The sequence below is a fragment of the Panthera onca genome, chromosome B3 (assembly GCF_046562875.1).
Source record: "Panthera onca isolate mPanOnc1 chromosome B3, mPanOnc1 haplotype 2, whole genome shotgun sequence".
NCBI lineage: Eukaryota > Metazoa > Chordata > Mammalia > Carnivora > Felidae > Panthera > Panthera onca.
Genome location: NC_138344.1, coordinates 62,980,778 through 63,008,377, shown reverse-complemented (window position 1 = coordinate 63,008,377; position 27,600 = coordinate 62,980,778). Strand labels below are relative to the sequence as shown.

The 27,600-nt window shown below is 40.3% G+C and overlaps 1 protein-coding gene across 1 annotated transcript in view; it reads right to left on the bottom strand.

Moving 5' to 3' along the window:
- Positions 1–27,600, bottom strand: part of GPR176 (G protein-coupled receptor 176) — a 131,870-nt gene that overhangs the window by 24,703 nt on the left and 79,567 nt on the right. The gene's annotated exons all lie outside the window — the stretch shown is intronic.

The window sequence follows — 27,600 nt, the reverse complement described above, 5'->3', positions numbered from 1 at the left end:
CGGATAAAGGCAAACATTGGCTAGTAAATATTGGCCAACAAATTTTAATAATGCCCCAAGTAAGGAAACAAAGGTGAGCATACATGCAATGATCAAGGAAACAGTGACATACTACAACATTTAGAATTGTCATTTTCTTCCTCCTAATACATAGAGGCAAACACAGAGAGTTAGACAAAATGAGGAGACAGAAAAATATGTACCAAATGAACAAATAATAAAAAAATTGGAGCAAAAAGGCTAAATAAAATGGAGATAAGCAATACACTTGATAAAGAATTCAAAATAATGGTCATAAAGATACTCATTGGACTTGAGAAAAGAGTGGAGGATCTCAGTGAGACTTTCAACAAAGATACAGAAAATATAAAAAAAGAACAAGTCAGAGATGAAGAACTCAATAACTAAAATCAAAAATAAACTAGAGGGATTTGATACCAATTTAGAGTATGCAGAAGAATGGATCAGTGACCTAGAAGATGGGATAATGGAAGGCAACCAAGCTGAGCATCAAAAAGAAAATAGAATAGGGCAGGCTGTGTGGCTCAGTCATTGAGCATCCAACTTCAGCTCAGGTTATGATCTCACGGCTCATGTGTTCGAGCCCCACATCGGGCTGGCTGCTGTCAGCATAGAGCGTGCCTCAGATTTTCTGTTCCCCTCTCTCTGCCCTTCTCCCACTTGTGCTCTCTCTCTCTAAAAAATAAATAAATCTTAAAAAAAATGAATAATAGAAAATGAGGATAGGTTAAGGAAACTCAGTGACATCATCAAATGTAATAACATTCACATTATAGGGATCCCAGAAAGAGAAGAGAGAAAGAAGGGGACAGAAAATTTAGTGAAGAAATAACTGAAAAATTACCTAATCTGAGGAAAGAAACAGATATCCGGATCCAGAAGGCACAGAGAGCCTCCAACAAAATTAACCCAAAGAGGTCCAAGACATGTAATTAAAAGGGCAAGAAGGGGTGATAAAGAGAGAATTTAAAAAATATCAGGGGTGCCTGAATGGCTCAGTTGATTAAGCGTCCGACTTCAGCTCAGAGCATGATCTCATGGTTTTTGAGTTCAAACCCCACGTCGTGCTCTGTGCTGACAGCTCAGAGCCTGCAGCCTGCTTTGGATTCTGTGTCTCCCTCTCTCTCTGCCCCTCCCCTGCTTGGTCTCTCTCTCTCTCTCTCTCTCTCTCTCTCTCTCTCTCTCTCTCTCTCTAATATAAATAAAAACATTTAAAAAACATCAGAAGAAAAGAAAACAGTTACATAAAAGAGAAATCCCATAAAACTATCAGCTGAGTTTTCAGCAGAAACTTTATAGGCCAGAAGTATGTGACATGATATATTCAAAGTACTGAAAAGAAAAAACCTGCAACCAAGAATACTCTACCCAGAAAGGCTATTATTTAGAATAAAAAGAGAGATAAAGAGTTTCCCAGACAAAAGTTAAAAGAGTTCATCACCACTAAAACAGCCTTACAAGAAACGTTAAATGGAATTCTTTGAGTGGAAAGAAAAGGCCATAACTAGAAGTAAGAAAATTATAAAAGGAAAAAAATTCACAGGTAAATGTAAATGTATAATAAAGGTAGTAGTTTAAGCACTTACAAAACTAGTATGGAAGTTAAAGTGCAAAAGCAGTGAAATAATTATACCTATAACAATCAGTCAAGGGATTCACAAAATAAAAAGTTGTAAAATATGATACCCACAAACGTTATGGGCACCTCATCTTTGACAAAGCAGGAAAGAATATCCAATGGAATAAAGACAGTCCCTTCAGCAAGTGGTGCTGGGAAAACTGGACAACAATACGCAGAAGAATGAACCTGGACCACTTTCTTACACCATACACAAAAATAAACTCAAAATGGATGAAAGACCTAAATGTAAGACAGGAAGCCATCAAAATCCTTGAGGAGAAAGCAGGCAAAAACCTCTTTGATCTTGGTCGCAGCAACTTCTTACTCAACATGTCTCCAGAGGCAAGGGAAACAAAAGCAAAAATGAACTATTGGGACCTCATTATGATAAAAAGCTTCTGCACAGTGAAGGAAATAATCAGCAAAACTAAAAGGCAACCAACGGAATGAGAGAAGATATTTGCAAATGACATATCGGATAAAGGGTTAGTATCCAAAATATATAAAGAACTTATCAACTCAACACTCAAAAAACAAATAATCCAGTGAAGAAATGGGAAAAAGACATGAATAGACACTTTTCCAAAGAAGACATCCAGATACCAACCGATACATGAAAAAATGCTCAATATCACTCATCATCAGGGAAATACAAATCAAAACCACAAGGAGATACCACCACCTTTTGCACTGCTGGTGGGAATGCAAACTGGTGCAGCCACTCTGGAAAACAGTATGGAGGTTCCTCAAAAAATTAAAAATAGAACTACCCTGGGGCGCCTGGGTGGCTCAGTCAGTTGAGCGCCAACTTCGGCTCAGGTCACGATCTCGCGGTCTGTGAGTTCGAGCCCCGCATCAGGCCCCTGTGCTAACAGTTCAGAGCCCGGAGCCTGTTTCAGATTCTGTGTCTCCCTCTCTCTCTCTGACCCTCCCCCATTCATGCTCTGTCTCTCTCTGTCTCAAAAATAAATAAACGTTAAAAAAAAAAATTTTTTTTTTAAATAAAAAATAAAATAAAATAAAAAAAATAGAACTACCCTATGACCCAGCAATTGCACTACTAGGTATTTATCCAAGGGATACAGGTATGCTGTTTCGAAGGGGCACATGCACCTCAATGTTTATAGCAGCACTATCAACAATAACCAAAATATGGAAAGAGCCCAAATGTCTATCGGTGGATGAATGGATAAGGAAGACGTGGTATATATATATACAATGAAGTATTATTCGGCAATCAAAAAGAATGAAATCTTGCTATTTGCAACTACATGGATGGAACTATAGGGTATTATGCTAAGTGAAATAAGTCAGTCAGAGAAAGACAAATATCATATGACTTCATTCATATGAGGACTTTAAGATAGAACAGATGAACACAAGGGAAGAGAAGAAAAAATAATATAAAAACAGGGAGGGGGACAAAACATAAGAGACTCTTAAATATGGAGAACAAACAGAGGGTTACTGGAGGGATTCTGGGAGGGGGAAATGGGCTAAATGGGTAAGGGGCATTAAGGAATCTACTCCTGAAATCATTGCTGCACCATATTTTAACTAACTTGGATGTAAATTTTAAAAAATAAATTAATTAAATAAAATAAATTTTAAAAAAGATGTAAAATATGATATCATATACATAAAACATGGCAGGAAGACTAAAAATTTAGTGCTTTTAGAATGTGTCCAAACTTAAGTGACCATATATAATATACACTGCTATATACTTAAAATGTTATCTATGAACCTAAAGGCAATCACAAATCAAAAACTATAACACATACATTCTCAAAGAAAGGAATCTAAGGGGATTCTTGGGTGGCTCAGTCAGTTATGCAACTGTCTAGGGTTTAGGGTCAGGTCATGATATCACAGTTTTGTGGGTTCGAGCCCCATATTGGGCTTTACACTGCCAGAACAGAGCCTGCTTGGGATTCTCTCTCTCCTGCTCTCTCTGCCCCTCCCCCACTCATCTGTCTCTGTCTCTCTCAAAATAAATAAAGAAACTTAAAAAAAAAGAAAAAGAAAGGAATCAGAATCTAGGGCACCTGGGTGGCCCAGTTGGTTAAGCATCCAAATATTGATCTCAGCTCAGGTCTTGATCTCGGCGTCATGAGTTCAAGCCCCACATTAGACTCCATGCTGGGTGTGGAGCTTACTTACAAGAAGAAGGGGAAGGGGAAGGGGAAGGGGAAGGGGAAGGGGAAGGGGAAGGGGAAGGAGAAAAGAAAAGAAAAGAAAGAAAGAAAGAAAGAAAGAAAGAAAGAAAGAAAGAAAGAAATCAAGTATAATGAAAAGACAATCATTCAACCATAAGGGAAGAGAGCAAGAGGGGAAAAAAGGTACAGAAAAGAACTGTAGAAACAATGATGAAGTAAGTAACAAAACAGCAATAAGTATATACCTATTAATAATTACTTTAAATGTAAATGAACTTAATATTCCAATCAGAAGACACAGGGTGACTAAATGGAAAAAAAGGAAGACCCATATATATGCTCCTTACATAAAACTCACTTGAGACCTAAAGACACACGCAGATTGAAAGTGAATAGATGGAAAAACATCTATCATACAAATGAAAGCAAAGAGAAAGTTGGGGTAGCAATACTTATGTCACACAAAATATACTTTAAAACAAAGACCCTATCAAGAGACAAAAAAGATACTACATAATGATGAAGGAAACAATTCAACAAGAGAATATAACAACTGTAAATGTCTATGCACCCAACATGGAAGCCCATAAAGCAAATATTAATAGACATTAAGAAATCGACAGTAATAGAAAAATAGTAAGGGACTTTAACATCTTACTTACATCAATGTATAGATCATCTAGAGAGAAAATCAACAAGGAATAGTGGTTTTAAACACCACACCAGATCAGATGGATTTAACAGATATATACAGAACATTCCATCCCAAAACAATCGAATATACATTCTTTTCAACTTCAGATGGAATATTCTTCAGGATAAATCACATGTTAGGCCACAAAAAAGTCTCCATAAATTCAATAAAACTAAAATCATATCATGCTTTTTTTTTTACCACAATGATATGAAAATAGAAATCAATCAAAGGAAAAAATTTGAAATGAACACAAATACATGGAGGCTAAATAACATGCTATTAAACAATGAAGGGGCCAACCAAGAAATCAAAAAGGAAATTTAAAAATACATGGAGACAAATGCAAATGAAAGCACAATGGTCCAAAATCTTTTGGATGCAACGAAAGCAGTTCTAAGAGGCAAATTTATAGCAATTCAGGTCTACCTCAAGAAAAAAGAAAAATCTCAAATAAACAATGGAACCTTACACCTAAAGGAGCTCGAAAAAGAAGAACAAAGCCAGCAGAAGGAAGTGAATAATAAAATTTTGAGCAGAAATAAATGAAATAGAGACTTTAAAAAAGAAGAAGAAAAGTGCAATAAAACCAGGAGCTAGTTCTTTGAAAAGATTAACAAAATTGATGAACGTTTAGTCAGACTCAAGAAACTAAGAGAAAGGACTCAAATAAATAAAATCGGAAATGAAGGGGTATAAATAACAACTGACAACACAGAAATACAAAGATTAAAAGAATACTATGAAAAAATATATGCCAACAAATTGAATAACCTAGAAGAAATGGATACATTCCTAGAAACATATACCCTTCCAAAACTGAATATAGAAGAAATATAAAATTTGAACTGATTACAGCAACAAAATTGAATCAGTAATAAAAACAAAATCAAAAAAAACATTAAGTCCAGGACCAGACAGCTTCATAGGTAAATTCTACCAAACATTTAAAGAAGAGTTAAACCTATGCCTCTCAAACTATTCCAAAAATAGATGAGGAAGGAAAGCTTCCAAATTCATTCTACAAGGTGAGCATTGCCCTGACACCAAAACCAGATAAAAACACTATGAAAAAAAAATTGTATCTCTACCAATGTCTCTGCCAAAACTATATGCTCAAATCATTATCTCTGATGAACATGGATGCAAAAATGCTCCACAAAATATTAGCAAGCCAAATTCAACAATGTATTATATTTTCCCCAAAAACTCTTAATATTTATTTTATTTATTTATTTATTTATTTATTTATTTATTATATATAATTTATTGTCAAATTGGTTGGCATAAACACCCAGTGCTCATCCCAACAGGTGCCCTCCTCAATACCCATTACCCACTTTCCCCTCTCCCCCACCCCCCATCAACCCTCAGTTTGTTCTTAGTATTTAAGAGTCTCTTATAGTTTGCCTCCACCTCTCTGTAATTTCCCCCCCTTCCCCCCCCTCCCCGGTCTTCTGTTAAGTTTCTCAGGACCCACATATGAGTGAAAACATATGGTATCTGTCTTTCTCTGCCTGACTTATTTCACTTAGCATAACACTCTCCACTTCCATCCACATTGCTACAAATGGCCAGATTTCATTCTTTCTCATTGCCAAGTAGTATTCCATTGTATATATAAACCACATCTTCTTTATCCATTCATCAGTTGATGGACATTTAGGCTCTTTCCATAATTTGGCTATTGTTAAAAGTGCTGCTATAAACATTGGGGTACAAGTGTCCCTATGCATCAGCACTCCTGTATCCCTTGGGTAAATTCCTAGAAGTGCTATTGTTGGGCCATAGGATAGATCTATTTTTAATTTTTTGAGGAACCTCCACACTGTTTTCCAGAGTGGCTGCACCAGTTTGCATTCCCACTAACAGTGCAAGAGGGTTCCCGTTTCTCCACATCCTCTCTAGCATCTATAGTCTCCTGATTTGTTCACTTTAGCCACTCTGACCATTGTGAGGTGGTATCTCGGTGTGGTTTTGATTTATATTTCCTTGATGAGGAGCAACGTTGAGCATCTTTTCATGTGCCTGTTGGCCATCTGGATGTCTTCTTTAGAGAAGTGTCTATTCATGTTTTCTGCCCATTTCCTCACTGGATTATTTGTTTTTTGGGTGTGGAGTTTGGTGCGCTCTTTTTTTTTAAATTTTTTTTTTTTCAACGTTTTTTATTTATTTTTGGGACAGAGAGACACAGAGCATGAACGGGGGAGGGGCAGAGAGAGAGGGAGACACAGAATCGGAAACAGGCTCCAGGCTCCGAGCCATCAGCCCAGAGCCTGACGCGGGGCTCGAACTCACGGACCGCGAGATCGTGACCTGGCTGAAGTCGGACGCTTAACCGACTGCGCCACCCAGGCGCCCCCGGTGCGCTCTTTATAGATTTTGGATACTAACCCTTTATCTGATATGTTTTGATGGTTGTTTCCTTTGCAGTGCACAAGCTTTTTATCTTGATGAGGTCCCAATAGTTCATTTTTGCTTTTAATTCCCTTGCCTTTGGAGATGTGTCAATTAAGAAATTGCTGCAGCTGAGGTCAGAGAGGTTCAACAATGCGTTATAAAAATCACTCACCATAATCAAGTGAGACTTATTCCAGGGATGCAAGCTTATTTTAGTATTCACAAATCAATCAATATGATATATCACATTAACAAGAGAAAGGATAAAAACCTTATGATCACTTCAACAGATGCAAAAAAAGCATTTAACAAAGTATAACATTCTTTCATGACAAAAACTCTCATCAAAGTGGGTTTAGAATAACCGTACCTCAACATAATAAAGGCCACATATGAAAAACTCACAGCTAACATCATACTCAATGGTGCAAAACTGAGAGCTTTTTCCTCTAAGATCAGGAAAAAGACAAGGATGTTCAGTCTCACCATTTTCATTCAACATGGTACTGGAAGTCCAAGCCACAGCAATCTAATAAGAAATATAAATAAAAGGCATCCAAACGGGTGAAGAAGAAATAAAATTGTCACTATTTGCACATGATATGATACTATGTATTGAAAACCCTAAAGACGCCACCAAAAAACTACTAGACCTGATAAATGGATTCAGTAACATCACAGGATAAAAAATTAATACACAGAAATCTGTTGCATTTCTATGCACTAATAATGAAGTAGCAGAAAGAGAAACTAAGAAAACAATCCCACATACAATTGCACCAAAAAGATTAAGATACCTAGGAATAAAACTACCCAAGGAAATAAAGGACCTGTACTCCAAAAACTACAAAACCTTGATGAAAGAAATTGAAGATGACAGAAAACAATAGAAAGATATTCCATGTTCATGGATTGGGAGAACCAATATTGTTAAAATGCCCACACAACCCAAAGCAATCTACATATTCAATGCAATCCCTATCAAAGTACCAACAACGTTTTTCACAAAACTAGGACAAATAATACAAAAATGTGTATGGAACCAAAAATGACCCCAAATAACCAAAGCAATCCTGAGAAAGAACAAAGCTGAAAGTATCACAAGCCCAGATTTCAAGATATACTACAAAGCTGTGATAATCAAAACAGTATAACACTGGCACAAACAGACACATAGATCAATAGAACAAAATAGCCCAGAAATAAACCCATGCTTATATGGTCGATTAACCTATGACAAAGGAGGCAAGAATGTACAATGGGGAAAACACATTCTCTTCAATAAATGGTGCTGGGATAGCTGGACAGCTACATGCAAAAGAATGCAAGTAGACCACTTACTAACACCATACACAAAAATAAATGCAAAATGGATTAAAGATCTAAATGTGAGATCTGAAACCATAAAGTCCTAGAAGATAACATAGGCACTAATTTCTCTGATATTGGCCATAGAACATTTTTCTAGATATGTCTTCCCTGGCAAGAAAAACAAAAGCACAAGTGAACTATTGGGACTACATCAAAATAAAAAGCTTTTGCACACCAAAGGAAACCATCAACAAAACAAGGCAACATGCTGTATGGGAGAAGATATTTAAAGATAATATATCCAATAAGGGGTTAACATGCAAAATACATAAAGAACTTATACAACTCAACACCAAAAAACCCACAAATAACCCAACTAAAAAATACAACACACAAATGGCCAACAGACATATGAAAAGACGTTCGACATCACTAATCAGAGAAATGCAAATCAAAACCACAATGAGATATCACCTCACATTTGTCAGAATGGCTAAAGTCAAAAGAAAAAAAAAAAAAACAAGAAATGACAAACATTGGCAAGGGTGTGGAGGAAAAGGAATCCTTGCACAGTATTGGTGGGAATGCAAATTGGTGCAGCCACTGTAGAAAACAGAATAGAAGTTCTTCAAATAACTAAAAATAGAAATACCATATAACCCAGTAATTCCACTACTGGACATTTACCCAAAGAAAATGAAAACACTACTAATTCAAGAAGATATATGCACTTCTATGTTTATTGCAGCATTCACAATAGCCAAGATAGGGAAGCAACCCAAGTATCCATCATATGAATAGATAAAGAAGATATGGCTTGTGTGTGTGCATATATTATGTATAATAGATATAATATATATATTATATATAATAGATATACATATAGTATACATACAGTTTATTTCTGGGCTATATGTATAATATATATGTATAATATATATGATATATATAATATATATACTATTATATATAATATATATTATATAATATATAATTTTATATATAATATAATATATAATATTACTCAGCCATAAAAAAAGAGTGAGATCTTTCCATCTACAACAACATGGACGACCTAGAGGATATAATGCTAAGTGAAATAAGTCAGACAGAGAAAGACAAATATATGATTTCAATCCTATGGAGAATTTAAGAAACTAAAGAAAGGAACAAAGAAAAGAAGAGACAAACAAAAAAAGACCTTACATACAGAGAACAAAGTGGTGGTTGCCAGGGGGGATATGGGTAGAGGGATGGGTGAAATAGATAAAGATGATTAGGAGGTACAAACTTCTTGTTACAAAATAAATGAGTCACAGAGATGAAAAGTACAGCATATGGAATATGGTCTATAAAATGGTAATAATGTTGTTTGGTGACAGATGGTGACTACAGTGAATGGTGATGAGCACTGAGTAATGTCAGAATTGTTGAATCATTATATTGTATACCTGAAACTAATACAGCAGAGTATGTTAATTATACTTCAATTAAATAAATAAGATAAATAACATAAAATTGTCGTTTTTCTAATGAAGAACTCTGAAATTCTTTAATAGGAGTAAGAAGGTAATCTATAGCACCAAATAAACCTTATATACTCATATGGATGGAAGGAACCTGGAAGAGTCATCAACACTTTCCTTGTTTCCAGGTAAGACGATGTAAGTTTTGTACAAAGAAAAGGTATTTTTGCTAATTGTTAGGTCTTCTGGGAAAAGCAGTATCCTAAGGCCCCCTATGGTAAGCAGCTTGCTTCCAAGATGACCAATGATCCTTGCCTCCTAATACTTACATCTGTGTAGACTTCTCCCACAATGAATAGGGCCAACTAGTGTAAACAAAAAGACAATAGCAGAAAGGACATTGAGACTCCCAAGGCTAGTTCTTAAAGGACATGGCCACTTCTGTCTTATTCTCTTTGGAATCACTCATTCTGGGAAAAGCCAGCTAACACATCTTAAGGAATCTCAAGCAGTCTTATGGAAAGATCCACATGGTGAAGAACTGAGAACTCCTGCCAATAGCCCCGTGAGTAAGCAACCCTGGAATCCTGGACATCCTCTACTACCACTCAAGCCTTCAGGTCACTACAGTATATGCAGGTCACCTTATGAGAGACCCACAGCCAGAGACACCCAGCTAAGCTATTCCCAAATTCCTGATCTACAGAAACTGTGAGATTACACATTTTTGTTTTAAGCTATGTGTTCAGGTCCACCATTTAGACACATTGCATAGACTCTGTCCTGTTTCTTTCATCTACAGAATGGGAATGATAAAATGAAATAATGTCTGAAAAAGTGCCAACACTGACTCATCCGTAGTGTTAAATAACTTTCATGCTTTGTGAATATCAGTATTTTTAAACTTTCTTTTACTGATCATCATGGAACTATAAATTTGTGAGACATTTCTAGAAGTCACAAAAGGCATCACAGTTACTCACTGAGCAACCACAAAATGATGTTTCTTCAGAGTGTTGTGTTCTACTTACTTTTCCTTTAAGAAATTAAAAGAAAAAAAAATCAAAATCCTTTAGATTTTCCCCCTAGATGCAGTTCTGTTAACTTCTGAGAACTCTTCCTTTGACTTTCCTGGAAAAAAAACATAACAAACACCAAAACCCAACAATTAGTAGTCCTTAAAATAAGTGTATCGCCTTGCCTTCTTTCCAGTGGTAAAGTAAGGAAATCAGGAAATGTAGCTAGCTACTCAGCCAGCAAAATGTGATTTGCCCTGATAAGTGGTTCTCTAAAAGAACATAAAAGATGTAGTCAAGGCACACTGGTCACTAACCCTGGAAACTAGAGGTGTGGGATGGCAGTGTGCAGCATCCAACTTTACCTTAGGGGACAACCAGCCCGATCATTCAAAGGCCTTGGACATTAGGAACTGTCAGTAACATGTGTCCAGAATACACTCCCCTGGATTTCCTTCTACAACTCGGGCCACTTCCCAGTATCTGTTGCTGGCTTCTCCTCCTACATCAGGGTTCAGTGTCAACCCTCTGTGTGTCATCTTCCCCCTAGACTTTCAGACCCCAGACCTTCTTTCCTAAATTGTAATGGTTCTCCTATTTATTGCACCACCTCACCTCTTATCTGAGCCCCAGACCCAGATATCCATATGTCCACCCAACATCCCTACTTAGGACTCTCACAAGTATCTCAAACGAAACTTCTGGCTTGCTTTCCCAAATTTCCCACTCCTCCAGTTTTACCCATCTCACAAAAATAGTCATTTTTTTTTCATTTTTAATTTTTAAAATTTTTTAAAAATAACTTACTGTCAAATTGGCTTACATACAACACCCAGTGCTCATCCCAGCAAGTGCCCTCCTCAGTGCCCATCACCCACTTTCCCCTCTCCCCAACCCCCGACCCCCATCCGCCTGTTCTCTGTATTTAAGGCTCTTGTGGTTTCTTTCCCTCCCTCTAAGCAATGAGGGGCTGCCCGAGTGGCTCAGCCAATGAGGCGTCCAACTCTTGATTCCAGCTCAGGTCATGATCTCGCAGTTCCTAAGTTCCAGCCCCACTTCGGGCTGTGCACTGACAGCACAGAGCCTGCTTGGGATTCCCTTTCTCTCCTTCTCTCTCTGCCCCTCCCCTACTCATGCTCACACTCTCTTTCTCTCTCTCTCTCAAAAATAAACACTAAATAATAAAAATAACAATAAAGAAAAACCTCACGAAAGGAGACACGCAGGAAGATGGGCTTGGTTTTAGCAGAAAAGTGTGAGAAAGGCTTGGAAGCTGCTGGCTCTGGGGAGTCCTTAACACTCCAAAAGCTCCTCTCTCTAAATCCAACATGCTAGCCACAGGGAGGTCCTCCCCTCCTGCAAAGGCTCCTGTATGTTCAGAGCAGGGCAGCACGCCCACAGGGTGACCAATGCAGAGCTGGGGTGAAGCCAAACACCCACAGCATCTGTTCACACACATTATCTATTCTTCCCCCCTCATTCCTGTAACCTTTCCAATGGCATTTACATGAATGCAGCATCTTTTTGATAGTTTTAGCTTCACACGGCACACGTCAGCTTCCGTGATTAAAATCCATTGTGATCACTGAAGCTGCTTCTTCAGCTCCTGCCTGGAGAAAACTGAAGCCAGTAGGGCTTCAAAGGCCTGAAGCAGGCCTAAAGGTGCCATCGGGGTGAGCTTCCAAGAAAGAATCCTGACCACTGACCCAGTGTATCCTAAGGGCATGGCAAAAATGCAAATTAAAATAAAAAGGAGAAAACCTTTTCCACCATTGTTTGGCAAAAATAAAATAAAACTTACAATGCCCAGTATTAAAGGGTATAGAGATGTAAACACCTTGACATGGTTTGGGTGGGCAGGCAAATTGCTATAGGTACCTAGAAAATAACCTGCGCTATCATTAAATGAATGTACCCTGAACAGTCCTACTTTTGTGAAACTGTCCTGCAAATAAGAGTCAATACACAAGCCTGTATGCTCAAGTGCGTTTGTTGAAGGATTATGGACAGTGACCCCAAAATTGAAAACATCAACTGAATGTCCATCATTAGGATAAATTGTGACACATCTCTATAGGAACACAGAGGAATATGTGGAAAGTTCCATCCCAGGCTGTCAACATTCACTTTCCCCAAGTAAAGTGGAGTTGGGGGAATCACGTAATAAATGTGTGCAACTTAATTTGTTTTTAAACTAAAGAAGTAAGGGGCGTCTGGGTGGCTGAATCAGTTGAGCGTCCGACTCATGATTTCGGCTCAGGTCACGATCTCAGAGTTGTGGGATCGAGCCCTACATTGGTTTCCACACTGAGCATGGAGCCTGCTTAAGATTCTCTCTCTCTTTCCCTCAGCCCCTCCCTCACTGGCTCACTCTCTCATGCTCTCTCTCTCTCAAAACAAAAACAAACAAACAAAAAAAAAACACTAAAGAAGTGAAAGGGAAATATTTGTGCACTCTCTCTCTCTCTCTCTCTCTCTCTCACACACACACACACACACACACACCTCTACTTCTAGCCAGGCCAGTATGATGCTGAAAATGTCACCTTTAGGGGTTAGCTTTTCTATTTCCAAAATTCTGTTGTTAAAAACAAATATTTCTGAAGTTGTTTTTTGGCCTTTAACACCTAGGGTGGGGGCAGGAGAATGTTGTGATTGCTTTCCAGCAGTGACAGCAGGCGGAGAGGAACATCCTTAACTAGCACAGGTAGGTGTCTATGCGGAGAAGATAGGACAAAAGCCCTTGGCTCCTGTCCTGCCTGACATGCATCTTGCTGACACAGACACCTTGTCTTGGAAGGAGAACCAAACAAGAGGAAAAACCACTGAACAGAAGGGTTGATGGGGCACAGGCACTTCCTGGCTTTGCCTGAGGCCAGTGCCACTTAGGGTGACTTGCTGCTTCTCTGGGGGGTGAGCACAAGCCTGGAGATGGCCCCCTGACAGCAAGAAGGGCAGCCAACAGGGATCCTGAAGGGTCACAGACTTAGCATCAGCTGAGAGAGCTGGAGAAATCGAAGGTGCCAGACATGGTTTCTTCCAATTAATTCAGGGAACAGGACAAGTAATCACACAAGTGTGATTTTCCTCTGCTCCAGTAAAATGAAAAGGCCTCCCTTTGTTATAAAGAACCAGGAGAATCAATAACGAGCTTAAAAAAATATTGGCATGCCCCACAGGCAAAAAATCTGCTGCCACCATGATGCAAACCTAAGGGCAGAGGCTCTTCGGCCCAGATGAGTCTACGGCAAAACTGCCCCCCCCCCCAATTGTATGTGGGAGTGTTTGTCCAGGCTGGAATAACCAGAATGTATGCAGATAGCAGATATCTTGTGCTAACACTGGAAAGAATGATACGCCTCACCAGCATGTAGTGATACTTACTAGCTGTCTGGGCTTTACATGTATCACGTGAGCCTTACAAGACCTCCAAGAGATAGGTTCTCTCTCTCTTTTTTTTTAACGTTTATTCATTTTTTGAGAGACAGAGACAGAACAAGAGTGGGGGAGGGACAGAGAGCGGGGGAGACACAGAATCCGAAGCAAGCTGCAGGCTCTGAACTGACAGCACAGAGCCTGATGTGGGGCTCAAACTCACAAACCATGAGATCACGACCTGAGCCGAAGTCGGACGTTTAACCAACTGAGCCACCGAGGCACCCCAAAAGATAGGTTCTCTTTAATCCCATTTTACAGATGAGGAAACTGAGGCACTGAGGGGTTAAGTGATTTGCCCAAGTTTATAGAACTATGAAGTGGCAGAACCGGAAGTTAGCCCCAGGCTAAATAGGAGATTGCAAAGCCTAGGATGCCATCACTGCAACTCACCATATGCTCAGGAAGAGACAACACATGGCAAAAAACAAAGAACAAAGACGTGGGGCACCTGGGTGGCTCAGTCAGTTAAGCTTCCGACTTCAGCTCAGGTCATGATCTCGCGGTTCTGAGTTTGAGCCCCCACGTCGGGCTCAGTGCTGACAGCTTGGAGCCTGACGCCTGCTTTGGATTCTGTGTCTCCCTCTCTCTCCACCCCTCCCCCGCTCACACTCTGCGTGTGTCTCTCTCTCAAAAATAAATAAACGTTAAAAAAAAATTGTTTTAAAGACCAAAAATATGTCCTTGGAAACTATCTCATCTCCAGTGGGATGGATCCATGAAAAAAACTTGGCATGAGTGAAGAAGTTATGAGATCAGAAAGAAGGCCAAAGTTCTAGGTGAGCTGTGCATGCAGGAAGTAAGGAGTTTACAAACATACCCAATGCTCTGGGGTAGAATCTGGGAAAGTTTTGTGGAGTGAGGTTACAGGCTACAGGGAAAAGTGACTCACCCTTGGGTGGATGGGTAGGTTAGGACTCACCCAGAAAGGACTTAATAGTGTATGTTGCTTGGGCACCTGGGTGGTTCAGTCGGTTGAGCACCCGACTTCGGCTCAGTTCATGGTCTCATGGTTCGTGGGTTCGAGGCCTGTGTCAGGCTCTGTGCTGACAGCTCAGAGCCAGGATCCTGCTTCAGATTCTGTGTCTCCCTCGCTCTCTCTGCCCCTCCCCCACTCGTGCTCGCTCTCTCTTCCTCTCTCTCAAAAATAAACATTTAAAAAAAAAAGAGCATATGTTGCTTGATAGACTCTGATCAAAAATGAAAATGAGAATAGCTCCTTAAGCCAAATCTCTATGATGGCATTCATTTTAACTACTTTTCCTATTATAAAACACTTCGTTAGCACTGTCCCCAACCACTGCTGAAAACTTGGCAACCTGCCTCTACAGCTCCGGTGTAAAGACTCGAAATACCCTCCAGACGGAAAGGAACTGACCCATTCCTCTGCCCCATCTCTTCTTTCTAAGCAGGGGAACATTCTGCCGTCTACCATATCCAGCAATTCCGCTGCAGGGATGTACCCAAGAGGAAGGAAAACATAGGTCCACACAAGAACTTGTACACAAATGTCCACAGCAGGGCTACTCATCACAGCCAAAAAGCAGAAACAACCCAAGTTCATCCACTGATGAACAAAGAAAATGTGCTATCCATACAACGCAATATTATTCAACCACAAAGGAAATGATGTTGTGGTCCGTGCCACCACAGGCACAAACCTCAAAAACATATGCTGAGAGAAGCAGCCGGTCTCCAAAGAGCACATACTGGATGATTCCATTTGTATGATATTTATGTGACGTTCCATTGATAGGTCCAGAAGAGGCAAGTTCTTAGAGACAGAAAGTAGCTTAGGGGTTTTCTAGGGTTGAAGGGAAAGGGAGCTGCAGGGAAATAGGGATCATTGAGTACAGGGGTTCTTTCTGGAGTGATAAAAATGTTCTAGGGCGCCTGGGTGGCTCAGTCGGTTAAGAGTTCGACTTTGGCTCAGGTCAAGATCTCAGGGTTCCTGAGTACAAGCCCCGCATCGGGCTCTGCATTGACAGCATGGAGCCTGCTTCAGATCCTCTGTCCCCCTTTCTCTCTGCCCCTTCCCCACTCATGCATGCTCTGTCCCAGAAATAAATATATTTCTTAAATGTTCTAAAATTGATTGTGGTGATGGGTGTACAACTCTGTGAATATGCTTAAAACCATCGAACCATATACTCTAAACAGGCGAGTTGTACAGTAAGTGCAACTTACTTAGATCTCAATAAAGCTGTTATTTAGGGGGAGAAAGGTGAGTCAGTTAGTGTGCATCTGAAGGTGTGGGGCACAGAGATGAAGGAAGTCTCAATATGAACATAATTACATTTCCTTTAAAGGGTGCTTTTAGTGACTTTTGCAGGGGATGCACTCTCTTGAATGAGTCAGAGTATAAAGACAGCTGGCACAGAAATGTGTCTGGCATCTCAGACACGGGCCCCAATTTCATGCACCAGAGGAATCTGCCGCTCCCTGGGAAGCCGTACACAGGGCAGCAATTAAACACAGGAAGTGTTCTGCTTTGAAGATATTCCTTCTCTTCTTTCTCTCACTCACTTGCACACACAGAGAAAGTACTTGCCTACTGACTCTCCCCCAGAGAAGTACATTCTCTCTGTGCCCTCTCCCTTCACAGTTCGGGAAATAGCTTATTCATTTCACTAACAGCAAGCTTGCTGTAATCCACTAATAACAAATCCCAGGCATAATTAGAACCCCAAGCCTAGTACAGCTGATTCTCTTACAAATAAAAGAATTTATTATGAACATTTTTCATAAAGCAAAATGATAATTACTTCGAGTTCCAAATTCACTGATTGACAAAAAGCTATAAAATCAAGGAAAAACAAAAATCTTATGATACAGAGAGGTATTGTAAAGACTCGACCAACTGTTCTCCATTTTGGGGGACCTGAACGGGAGAAAACAGGAATAGACTGCATCACAGACACTCTTTTAAAAGCAAAAAGGAATGTTTTGTCCTTCAGGATGATTAAGCCCTATAGTAAGTTTCCAGGAACTAGGTTATGAAATTTCCCTTCCTAAAGGGTAGCATCACTGTATCACGTAAGATCAGATTTGGCCAGATATGAAATAATAGCTTAACCACAACAAAGATGTCTTTCTGTCTCATATGAAAATCCAAGACAGGTTACAGGGGCTCTGCCTCACAAAATTCTCAACGTCTTCCTAGTTCACTATCTCAACATCCCAAATACAGGGCCCCCATCCTCGTAGCCCAAGGGGGCAACTAAAGCTCCACCAAAGACATCTGTATTTCAGGCAGCAGGGCAAAAGGAACAATGAAGAAGCTGAGAAAAGGCGGCAACCATTATCTTCTTTCCTATGTGATTTGGACACATTTCCCTCATTTAATTCTCCCATCAGCATGCGTCAACTAACTTTAAGTAAAATTCCAGGAAGCTATCAAGTGACACTTGACATTGGTCAAATGACCACAAGGTTGCCATGGAGCCTATCTGGACTCTGGCCAGCCAAGTGCCCATCTGAAAGTCAGGGTTTCTATTGTTGTGGAAAGAGCAGGAAAGGCTGCTGGAGAACATCCCACTATCTCTGCCACTGTTACCAACATTCATCTCTTTTAGTCTGGGTGGACCCCTCACAAGCCACTTGTTTTGTTTTTTAAGTTTATTTATTTGTTTTGAGAGAGAGAGAGTGAGAGAGCTGGGAGAGGCAGAGAGAGGGAGGGGGAGAGAGAGAGAGAGAGAGAGAGAGAGAGAGAGAGAGAGAGAACGAACCCCAAGCCCCCAACGCGGGACTCAAACTCACAAGCACAATATCATGACCAGAGCCAAAATCAAGAATCAGACACTTAACAAGCTAAGCTACCCTGGTGCCCCTGTCATTTTTTTTTTTAATGTTTATTTATTTTTTGAGAGAAAGACAGACAGAGACAGAGCATGAGCAGGGGAGGGGCAGAGAGAGAGGGAGACACAGAATCCGAAGCAGGCTCCAGGCTCTCAGCTGTCAGCACAGAGCCCGACGCCGGGATCGAACTCACGAACTGCAAGATCATGACCTGAGCTGAAGTCGGACCCTTAACTGACTGAGGAACTAGGCGCCCCGTGTCGTTTTTGTTTTTTTTTTAAGTAACCTTCAGGGCACCTGGGTAGCTCAGTCGGTTAAGTGTCCGACTTTGGCTCAGGTCATGATCTTGTGGCTTGTGGGCTCCAGCCCCACGTCGGGCTCTGTGCTGACAGCTTGGGGCCTGGACCCTGCTTCAGATTCTGTCTCCCTCTCTCTGCCTCTCCCCCACTTGTGCTCTGTCTCTTTCTCTCTCTCTCTCTCTCTCAAAAAAAGGGGAGGAGAGTCAAGATGGCAGAGAAGTAGGGGAACCAGAATTTCCCTTGTCCCTCAAACACAGCAGTATTGAGGTCAGAACACTTGGAATTCTGGGAATCCAAGCTACAGAGTGAAAGAAACATCTCCACTGGTGTATGGAGACAGCTTGGCGGGAGGGACAGTGGTGGGTGTTTACGAATTGGGAGAGATAAAACTGGCAGGATAGGCACTGAGAGGGGGAACGCCTTCGAGGGAAAGAGAAAGGAGGCTGTGGAAGTGTGGGATTGTATTTGGGCAAGAGAAAAACTCTGGACCACGGACTGGGGAATGAAAAACACAGAGAGAACCAGTTCCTACCTGCAAACAGCCTTAGGAGTCAAGACCGGAGTTTTCAGCATTGCGTGACTTTCTCTAGACTGGAGCCATGTGCGCAGGCCTGGTGGGGAAGGGAGTCAGCCCTGAGGTGGGGGGCGCACTGGGAGAGCAGTCCTCTTCCTCGAGTGCTGTAGAAAGAGGGTATATTGCCTCCCCAAGGGCAAAAGACCCTGCAGGCACCAGCCAGAGGCTCTTTGCCGACTGGGCGGAGTGGTGCTACCCCAGAACCAGGTCTGCAGGGAGCGGGATCCTTTAAGACGCTGGGTTTTTAATCCCAGCCAAGCTCCTGGGAGGCATGGGAGACTGTGGAGCAGGACAAGCCAGCCTGCTCGAGCTACTCTGTGAGGGCTGCCTGAACAATGTGGTTCGGGACACCCGGTCCAGGGAGGAGAGACTAGGGTGTCACCATTTTTCTCCCCATCACCAACACGGTGGGGCTTCTGGAACAGGACAGCGGCCCCCAGTGGAGGCGGGATCTGCCTACACCAAACCACGACCCTCCGTGCCTGGCAATTGCTTATCTGAGTGAAATGGACACTGATCAGACCAGATGGCTTCCCCTCCAGACCAGCACAGCCACTGGTTCCAACTCACAACTGCCCTGCGGTTTTGCATTTTCTGATTTGACTTTTGGTCAATTCTTATTATATATATTTTCTTCCTCCTCCTCCTCCTCCTCCTCCTCCTCCTCCTCCTCCTCCTCCTCCTCTTCTTCTGCTTCTGCTTCTGCTTCTGCTTCTTCTCCTCCTCCTCCTCCTCCTCCTCCTCCTCCTCCTCCTCATTCTTTCTTTCTCTGTTATGGTTGTTCATTTCATCAGGCATTTTTACTCTATTCTTTTTATACCTTTTCTGTATCTCCCTCTTCTTTATTTTCCTCTCTCTCTCTCTCTCTCTCTCTCTTTGGATTAAGCCTTATAGTCTATTTGATTCTCTGCCCAGTCTTTTTTTCCTGCCCCTATCATTTCTCTCTTTGTACAGGATAAGGCTTCTTCCACCCTCCCCCTTTTCCATTTTTTCCAGGGTTACTTCAATGAACAAATCAAAGCACACCTGGTGGAAAGCCCAAACCACCACTACGAGTAAGGAGATAAAACAACCAGAGATGCAACAAGACAGTGCATGCAACATACTCCAAAAACACTTTATGAAGTGTCAGACCCTGGACAGTGTATGACCCCTTTTTAACATAGTAGTACTCACAGATGCAGGATGCATAATAAGCTATTAAAACATGTAAAAGACAGAAAACTAGCCAGAATGATGAAACAGAAGAATTCTCCTGAAAACACATTCCGGGAAGAAATGAGAGCCAGAGAATTGTTCAAAACAGATATAAACAATATATCTGAACATGAATCTAGAATAATAGTCGTAAGAATAATAGCTGGGTTTGAAAAAAGCATAGAAGACAGCAGAGAATCTATTGCTGCAGATATCAAGGACCTAAGAAATAGTCATGACGAATTAAGAAATGCTGTAAATGAGATGCAAAATAAACTAGATACAGTGACAGCAAAGACAGAAGAAGCAGAGGAGAGAATAGGTGAAATAGAAGATGAAATTATGGGGGAGCCTGGGTGGCTCTGTCGGCTGAGCGTCCGACTTCGGCTCAGGTCATGATCTCGTGGTCTGTGAGTTCGAGCCCTGCGTTGGGCTCTGTGCTGACAGCTGAGAGCCTGGAGCCTGCTTCGGATTGTGTCTCCCTCTCTCTCTGCCCCTCCCCTGCTCATGCTCTGTCTCTCTCTCTGGCAAAAATAAATAAACATTAAAAAATTTTTTAAAAAAAGAAGATAAAATTATGGGGAAAGATGAAGCTGAGAAAAAGAGGGACAGGAAATTATTGGACCACAGGGGAGAATTAGAGATCTAAGTGACTCAATGAAACATAATAATATCCATATCCTAGAAGTTCCAGAAGAAGAAGAGAGAGAGAAAGGGGCAGGTTTATTTGAACATATTATAGATGAGAATTTCCCTAATCTGGGGAAGGAAGCAGACACCCAAGTCTAGGAGGCACAGAAAACTCCCTTCAAAATCAACAAAAACAGGTCAACAGTATGACACATCATAGTGAAACTGGCAAAATACAAAGATAAAGAGAGAATTCTGAAAGCAGTTAGGGACAAACGGGCCTTCACCTACAAGGGTAGACACATAAGGGTAGGAGCAGACCTGTCCACTGAAACTTGGCAGGCCAGAAGGGAGTGGCAGGAAATATTCAATATGCTAAATAGGAAAAATATGCAGCCAAGAATCCTTTATCCAGCAAGGTTGTCATTCAGAATAGAAGGAGAGATAAAGGCTTTCCCAGACAAACAAAAACTAAAGGAGTTCATGACTAGAGGGAGGCCCATACAATGAATGTAGCAACCTCACTGATCATAGTGATCATAGAGGAAAATATTTTGCAATCTCAACAAGCAAGAAAGATCCCAAATACAGAATCTAACCTCATGCCTAAAGGGAACTATAAACAGAGCAGCAAAGAAAGCCCAAAGCCAGCAGAAAAAGAGAAATAATAAAGATTAGAGCAGAAATAAACAATATAGAAAAAAAAACACAGTAGAACAGATCAATGAATCTAAGAACTGGTTTTTTGAAAGAATAAACAAATTGGATAAACCCCTAGCCAGACTTCTCAAAAAGAAAAGAGAGAGAGGACCCAAGTAGATAAAATCATGAATGAAAGAGGAGATCACAACCAACACCACAGAAATACAAACAATTATTAGAGAACACTATGAAAAATTATATGCCAACAAACTGGACAATCTGAAGAAATGGACAAATTCCTAGACACCCACACACTACCAGAACTCAAAAGGGAAGAAATAGGAAATTTGAACAGACCCATAACCAAAGAAGAAATTGAATCGGTTATCAAAAATCTCCCAACTATTTGTTGGGCCAGACAGCTTCCCAGGGGACTTCTACCAGACATTTAAAGCATACTTAATACCTATTCTTCATAAGCTGTTCCAAAAAACAGAAACAGAAGGAAAGCTTCTGGACTCATTTGATGAAGCCAGCATTACCTTGATTCCCAAACCAGACAAAGACCCCACTAAAAAGGAAAATTATAGGCCAATATCTCTGAGGAACAAGGATGCAAAAATTCTCAACAAGATACTAGTAAATAGAAATCAATAGCATATTAAAAGAATTATTCACCATGATCAAGTGGGCTTCAGCCCGAGGTTGTAGGGCTGGTTCAAAATTCTCAAATCAATCAGTGTGATACATCACATTAATAGAAGAAAGGATAAGAACCATATGATTCTATCAATAGATGCAGAAAAAGCATTTGACAAAATACAGCATCCTATCTTAATAAAAACCCTCAAGAAAGTTGGGATAAAAGGAACATACCTTAACATCATAAAAACCATATATAAAAGGCCCACAGCTAATATCATCCTCAATAAAGAAAAACTGAGAGCTTTCTCCCTGAGATCAGGAACACAACAGGGATGTCCACTCTCACCACTGTTGTTTAACATGGTGTTAGAAGTCCTAGCCTCAGCAATCAGACAACAAAATGAAATAAAAGACATCCAAATTGGCAAAGAAGAAGTCAAACTTTCACTTTTCACAGATGACATGATACTCTACGTGAAAAACCCAAAAGACTCCACTAAACAACGCCTAGAACTGATACATGAATTTAGCAAACTCACAGGATATAAAATTAATGTACAGAAATGGGTTGCATTTCTATACACCAATAATGAAGCAACAGAAAGAGATATCAGGGAATTGATCCAATGGAATAGAGAACCTAGAAATGGACCCACAAATGTATGGCCAACTACTCTTCGACAAAGCAGAAAAGAGTATCCAATGGAAAAAAGACAGTCTCTTTAACAAATGGTGCTCGGAGAACTGGACAGCAACATGCAGAAGAATGAAACTGGACCACTTTCTTACACCATATACAAAAATAATTTCAAAATGAATGAAAGACCTAAGTGTGAGACAGGAAACCATCAAAATCCTAGAGGAGAAAACAGGCAACAACCTCTCTGACCTCGGCCACAGCAACTTCTTACTTGACATGTCTCCAAAGGCAAGGGAAATAAAAGCAAAAATGAATTATTGGCACCTCATTAAGATAAAAAGTTTCTGCACAGCAAAGGAAACAATCAACAAAACTAAATGGCAACCAATGGAATGGGAGAAGATCTTTGCAAAAGACATATCAGATAAAGGGTTAGTATCCAAAATCTATAAACTTACCAAATTCAAAACCCAAAAAACAAATAATCCAGTGAAGAAATGGGCAGAAGACATGAACACTCTTCCAAAGAAGACATCCAGATAGCTAACAGACACATGAAAAGATGCTCAACATCACTCATCATCAGGGAAATACAAATCAAAACCACAATGAGATACCACCTCATACTGGTCAGAGTGGCTAAATTAACAACTCAGGAAACAACAGATGTTAGCATGGATGTAGAGAAAGGGGAACCCTCTTGTACTGTTGGTGGGAATGCAAACTGGTGCAGCCACTCTGGAAAACAGTATGGAGGTTCCTTAAAAAATTTAAAATAGAATTACCCTATGACCAAGAAATAGCACTACTAGGAATGTATCCAAAGGATAAAGAAAGTGCTGATTCATAGAGGCACATGTACCCCAATGTTTATAGCAGCACCATCAACAATAGCCAAATTATGGAAAGAGCCCAAATGTCCACCAACTGATGAATAGATTAAAAAGCTGTGGTATACACACACACACACACACACACACACGCACACACACACACACACACACAATGGAATACTACTTGACAACGAAAAAGAATGAAATCTTGCCATTTGTAACAATGTGTATGGAACAGGAGGGTATAATACTAAGTGAAATAACCCAGACAGAAAAAGACATTAATATGTTTTCACTCATATGTGGAATTTGAGAAACATAACAGAAGACCATAGAAGAAGGGAAGGAAAAATGTTACAGAGTGGGAGACCAACCATAAGAGACTCTTAAATACAGAGAATAAACTGAGAGTTGATGGGGGGTGGGAGGTTCGGGGGGGGTGGTGGGGAAAATGGGTGATGGGCACTGAGGAGGGCATTTGTTGAGATTAGCATTGGGTGTTATATGTAAGTGATGAATCACGGGAATCTATTCCCAAAACCAAGACTACACTGTATACACTGTATGTTAGCTAATATGACAATAAATTATTTTAAAAAATAATAATAATAAATAATAATGTACAATAGCCAAATTATGAAAAGAGCCTAAATGTCCATCAACTGATGAATGGATAAAGAAATTGTGGTTTATATACACAATGGAATACTACGTGGCAATGAGAAAGAATGAAACATGGCCTTTTGTAGCAATGTGGATGGAACTGGAGAGTGTTATGCTAAGTGAAATAAGCCATACAGAGAAAGACAGATACCATACATATGTTTTCACTCCTATGTGGATCCTGAGAAACTTGACAGAAGACCATGGGGGAGGGGAAGGGGAAAAAAAAAAAAAAGTTAGAGAGGGAGGGAGCCAAACCATAAAAGACTCTTAAAAACTGAGAACAATCTGAGGGTTGATGAGGGGTGGGAAGGAGGGGGGGCGGTGATGGACATTGAGGAGGGTACCTGTTGGGATGAGCACTGGGTGCTGTATGGAAACCAATTTGACTACAAATTTCATATTAAATAATAATAATTAATACTAATGTATCAAGTGTCTTCTTTATATAATAAACTATTATAAATCAATAATAAAGATACATAATTTTATTTTTATCTTATTTGATAATTATATATTAAATATTAAAACATATGACATCTATATTAAATAATAAAACATATTAATTAAAATATATAACAAATACTTGATACCAGAGATAAATATGGATTTTCTTTTTAGAAAGTACACATTGTTTTATTTTTTTAATTTTAATTCCAATGTAGTTAACATACAATATTATATTGTATATTATACAATATAATGATTCAACAATTCTATATATTACTCAGTGTTCATCATAAGTGTACTTTTAATCCCCTTCACCTCTTTCAGCCATCCCCCCACCCACCTCCCATCTGATAACCATCTGTTTGTTCTCTATAGTTAAGGGTCTGGTTTTCTTATTTGTCTCTTTTCCCCCCTTTGTTTTGTTTCTTAAATTCCACATGAGTGACATATGGTATTTGTCTTTCTCCGACTGAGAAAGACCTCTCCATCCATGTTGTTGCAAATGGGACACTACTTTAAACAACAATATATCATGATACCTAGACAGCCATCGTGGAGTTGTTTTATAGGAGAAGATTATCATTTAGTTTCTTACCAAAGTTAATTGAAGCAAGGATCTGTGAAATCATCCTAACTGCACAGGCTAATTATGACAATGCATGTGTATCTACCATGCCCTGCCGAAAGGGTGACCATGAGAACCATCAGCTCCCCACCAGATCATGATACCCCCAGAACACATACCTATGTTGTCATTTCCATTGCTATGTGTAAGGATACACTCGTATCACTTGACTGAGAATGCTGTTCCTGACTCACCATATAATGTAGGACCTTGGACCACCCTATATTAGGAGCACTCCAGTCTCATAGCTGCTGCCCAAGCCACTTTGTCCAAAGAATAAAAATTCAGACACTTTATGAGAAATTTTAGCCAGTGCCTTGAACACAGGGAGACAAAGAGGCAAATTACTGAGAATCTGGGAAAAGAAGGAGGTCATCTCAGCCTAGAAGAAAGAATAGAGGAAATCCAATTTAAATGAAGAAGGTACCAGCAGATGTGGAATCAGAGCCTAAGGGCTGAAACGGAAGAGGAAATAAATGTGACTGTCACAGAGGCATCTAGACTTTGAGGACGTGTGTGAAATGCCCCATTTGAATCTTAGAAAAACATGGGTGGGAGAAGAATTTGAAAAGGGCTGGTGCCCTGCAAGCAGGGGACAAAAGCCAGCACAAAATGGCCTCATGCATATGTATTTATAAGGTGATTTATAATTGGGGCGCCTGGCTGGCTCAGTCGGTTAAGCTTCCACTCTTGGTTTCGGCTCAGGTCATGATCTCATGGCTTGCAAGTTCCAGCCTTGTGTCAAGCTCTGTGCTGACGGTGCAGAGCCTCCTTGGGACTCTCTCGCCCTCCCTCTCTTTGCCTCCCCCCATGTGTGCTCTCTATCTCTTTCTCAAAATAAATAAACTTAAAAAAATAAGGTAACTTATAATCAAGAAAAAAATTTATACTTCTAAATCATTTACTTATCCTTGGTTTAGACCATTGTTAGACCAATCTACAGATTCAATTTAATCCTGAATATTAAGAAGCCTGTATCCAGCCACTCCCACCCCATACACCACTGCCACCATGAACGTTCTCAACAAAAACAGAGCCTTCAAAAGAGCCCCGGGTCAGCCCCAGTTACAGTGAATCAAAAAGCCACCCCCAGAATCACATTTTCCAAGTGAGTTCACATCTGGAGTTTGAACATACCGGCTGGTTGATTGACACACTGACAGCACTCTCTGCTACTGCAAAAGACTGTTACATAAATGTGGCTCTGCCTGAGGTAAGAAAGTCAAATTCCCAGCTAAGATGTCATCTGGATTTATACTGGCAATAAATCTCTAGCGTAGATATTCTTTCTAAAATACTAGACATCTGATGGTAGCAGGTGCAGTTAACAGGGGAAAACAAAATGCTGACTTCAACCAAAAAATAGCTTAAAGATCTCCTGGGAATCGAGCCCAGCTTCAGAACACAGGGCAGCAATTGCTGCCTTCTTTTCTATGTGATTTGGACTCATTTCCCTTATTTAATATTCCCATCAATCCTGAGGGGGGCCCAAAGAGCTGAGAGCAAAAGCGGTTAAACTGCTATAAAGAGATTATTCTATCATTTTCCGCCGAAGTTCTCTCTCTTTCCACTGTGAAAGGTCGAAAGAATAGCATCGGTAAAGTGTCGGGAGGATTGTTACTATTGCTCTTCAAAGTTTTACCCAAGCCTTAAGGCCACACAACTAGCAGAATAAAAATATATAATGAAGCCCCTCAAAGCCCCACATTTTTTTTTTCATGCCCCTTCCAACAAGAAGTAAAATCAGGAGCAGATTGCCCCTGATATCCTCTGGACACCGCCTAAACAGCATATAGCAACAAACAGAAGAGTGGTCCTCGAATGTCAGGATCCACGAATATTATATGAGGTGCTTCTAAAAATGTAGTTTCCTGGTTCCCTCCCTCAGCCTGCTGATTCATAATCTGTGGAGCTGAGCCTTACAATCTGTATGTAATTAGCCCCCAGGTAATCTTGGAAAAGATAGTTTCAGAAGACACTGTGGGAAACACTGCTAAAAAACAAGTGTTTAACTTCAACCTACTTTATATATCTGGCAGTTTAGCTATTCATCTACCCCAGCATCCAAACCACAATAGACACTGCTCCATGGTTCTCACCATAGACAGGATCAACCAGGGGGCCAACAAATAGAGCTCATAGAATCTTCTTTCAAACTGCTCCTGGTAAACCAATGGGAGCCCCTCTACCCTACCTACCCCCCGCTGAAAAAAAAAAAAATACATAGAATGAGAATTTGGAGGAAGAGCCAATAGGATACATAGACCCTGGTCTAGGAAGTGCCAGATTTTTTTCCTTGGTTTGTTGCCTTAGGGAGAATATACCCCAGCAAGCCCTCAGCAGCACAAAGCTTTGAAAAATTGAAATCAAACATCCCAGTGATGGTCTCAAACCACATCAATGCCCTCTCAACCTCTTCCCTCCCAAGATGTAGCCAGGAAAGGTGCTGAGATGGCTCTCAGATTCTTCTAAGGTAACCAA